General features: G+C 45.1%; 1 pseudogene; it reads left to right on the forward strand.

The window, feature by feature from the left end:
* The first annotated feature begins 1,005 nt into the window (after positions 1 to 1,005).
* LOC102422452 overlaps positions 1,006 to 3,488 on the forward strand; it is a 6,919-nt pseudogene continuing 4,436 nt past the window's right edge.

Genomic DNA, 3,488 nt, shown 5'->3' on the forward strand with positions numbered 1-3,488 from the left:
ACAGGAACAGGCACTTTTCCCTTACAAATAATACAATAGGGTTTGGCTTACCCAGGCCAAGGAGCCCCTGGCCTCACACACGTGACCTTCTGCCTAACGACCTGGGCTTGCAGTAACAAGTTGGTGGGAATATATATTTAAGAAGCACAAGGAGGAAATAAGCAATGAACAAGAATGGGCTACAGACACCAAGACACTTGTAGTACCTGACTAAAAATCTGAAGACTGTGCTGCTCTGTGAAGTTGGTTTTATCATTTTGGGAGTAGCAAAGCTATAAACTCTTATAAAGTGCTCTGAACTTAAGAAAAATTACATACAAAGCATTTGTACTCTCCACTCCTCTGAAGCCCTTGTGAAAATAATAGAGGCATCACGTCTGCAACACCCACCTGACAAATAAAGCAAGTCTCAAACAGTATTTCATTCTGAAGTAATTAATGTCTTCACCTTATATATTTACCACCAAATGTACATGAGAAGATGTCCTGTCAACTTTAAGGATGTTCCTTAGGAATCGGTCTCTAAGGGGTTGCAGATTTCAAGGAACTAATTATTCTTTACAATTTATCAAGAAAATAATGCACTAGGTCAAAATAAAACATCTTGTAAGTTTCCTACATTTTTACCAGTAATTTTGGTCTATTTTAATAATATATATGCATGCAGACCAGTCCCTAGAATACCATTTCAAAACACCAGATATAAATTCAAGAAAAAAAATACGTTTTCAATGTTCAACCAAGATTTCCCACAGATATGCAGGCAGTATGCAACAAACCTGGACAGATATGCTTTTAAATGGCCAGCAAATGTGACTGGACGCATAACCTGTTATTTTGTTTTTGTAGCAATCTCATTTTCTTACCATATTGGAAATTAGGAGTCTGAATTCATATTCACAGGTGCTCCAAGGTATCACCAAGGAAACTTCAAAAGCCGAACAGAAAGGTAATCATTTTCACTAACCCGGTCTGAATATTCAGTAAACATGCATGCTTGAAAAGATGAACTGGGGGATTTGGAGAAACTTGAAATTGGAAATCGTTTCAACTGATGCCTGGTACGATACTATCTGGAAAAACAGGAGAAAAATAAAAGAGACACTAGCATTTTCACAGTGGCAGGCAGTGGAGTTATTTTCTGGAGCCAGAGTGTGTGTGTGTGAGGGAGATCTGGGAACACTGACTTGGAGAGGGTAAGGTGAAGGTGAAAAGGAGGAAGAAGTAAAGACAACTGCCAAGCGAGCCACTCCTTTCTCCAGAAGTCTGAGTAGAGCCAGGAAAGGAAAAAGAGGGCATTAGACAAGGTTCTACTGGTGATGAACAACTGGTCTGAACCTGACCATCAGAGGGAGGGGGTCATAGTATCTACTTTGTGGAAGCACATTAACTCCTTTAGGTGAAGAGAATAATTTTCATTCAGTGGGGAAAAAAGTTACTTATGCATTGGACCCTCAAATTTTCAGAAAATCCATAGAACCTTACAAGTAAGCACATCATATGGGCCCTACTTCAAAAACCACCACCTCTAGCAGCAATTAAATACATATACACATTTCTAATATGCCAAATTACTGAACTGTTTAAGTTTGGGTTAATTTAAGAACCAAGAACTCACTAGTCTAGATGTCTGTAGATCTTATTCACGTATTACAAGCTTTGGACAACTTTTTATTTGTTGACTCACATACACACATACACATACACACACCCCTCTAAAGAGTGAAATATATAAAGTAAAACTTTATTTTATACAGTAGAATTTTTTAAATATTACCCTCTTTCTCAAAATCTTTCCTCTAAGTTACTCAGTACTGACAAGTTAGACTTTAGATCTTTGACTGGAATTTACCTTTCTCTTGTCCTATGAAATGCAATATCTCCACTGATGTTTATTGTCCCACACAATACTACATGTTTAAAAACAACTAATTCTTGCTTTTCCTTTGAGCTGAGCTTGAAAAATCACATGCCCAACAAAATCCAAAAGCCAATCACTGCAAAAACAGAAATGTGAAATGCTACTTAAGAATTGACATTATTGCATAACTTGATTAGAAGGAATGTTGAACCTGCGTGATATTAACCCAGTGTACATTTCTGCACCCTACATTTTCCAGAGTAATCTTGTATCTATTACTGTATCACTTGTGCAGCCATAAAGGATGCATACTGCACACTGACAAGTTTTATGAATGAATACACAAAAACGCTCATCATTCGAGAAAATGGATGGCAGGATATTGTTTGGAAAATGGTCATTAAGCACTGGAAGCAAATGATGAGGCAAATGGTTGGTGTCTTTGGTTCCATTCAGGGCAACTGTATTCCCCAACCCCCAGCCCAGGGTGTTGGAAACAGCCTTGGGGCTCTTCCCTTAGAGACTTAGAGACTCCTTCTCCCTCCCTGGAACCTGCTACAGAAGGAAGACCTCGCAGCGCCTGAAGAATAACATGCACGCACTGCTTCTGTGTGCTGAGGGCTGTTGATAAATCAGAGACATCACACTCCCTAAATCCGGCCCCACAAGTGTGTGCATGTGAGTGTGGCATTTACCAACAAATGAACAGAAGGCAGCAGAGCTCATCTCCTAGAAATAACATTTCCTACCCCTTCCCAGGCAGGCTGCTCGGAGGCTTTTCGGGGGCTAAGACTTGAGCGCCTTCCCCTCAGCTTTGTGTGTTAAGTCCGCTGGGCGCCATATGGCAGTTTCCAATTCCTTTCGTCTGGCGAGGCTGCCCACGATGGTTCTTTATTAAAGGAAGAACCCTTCGGGGAGCAGCAATCCCCCTACCCACCCACCCCAACTTACCTAGCTCCCGGAGACCTGTTCAGCCGGCACCACAAAGGGCTGTGGGATTCCCCGTTCCCTCGGGGGCTCCTCTCCCGGCGACGATCCCCTTCGCCAATGATGTGTCGCTGGAAATCCCCCTCCCCTCCGCCGAGAGGAGGGTCTCCCCGGCTGGCTGGCTGGAGCTCCCGGCGTGGCGTCTTCCCTCCTCTCTTTACATCCCTGACTCTGGTTCACGGTCTCCACTAGGAAGGCTCTAAGGAGAGACGGCGGGAGGAAGCTAAGGAATCCTTAAAAAGAAGAATAATCTTCATCGATCTTCACCCACTTCCCCACGCGGGTCCCCATCCCCCTGCAGCCGCCGCCGCCCGGCAGGAGAGCTGGGATCGCACGGGAAAAATCGAGCGGCGCTGAGCTCGTCGAGCCACCCGGGAGTTACCGCTCGCTCGGGGGCCCGCGGCGCAGCGGCGGCCGGCGGGGGCGGAGGGTGGTGGGTCACCATGCCGGCGGAGGCGGCGCGCGACGCACGTGGGGAGGAGGGGTCGGAGGGGAAGGGGGATCGCAGTTTCTAACTCCATTGATTGTTGCGCGCCACACAAAAGAATACTCCGGGGGAAAGGAAGGCATGGGAGGAAGAGAAGAGGAAGAAAAAAGGGGCGGCCCCTGCCAAGTAGAGGACAAAAGAGAGTGGGGGGGG

The sequence above is a fragment of the Myotis lucifugus genome, unplaced genomic scaffold (assembly GCF_000147115.1).
Source record: "Myotis lucifugus unplaced genomic scaffold, Myoluc2.0 scaffold_27, whole genome shotgun sequence".
Lineage (NCBI taxonomy): Eukaryota > Metazoa > Chordata > Mammalia > Chiroptera > Vespertilionidae > Myotis > Myotis lucifugus.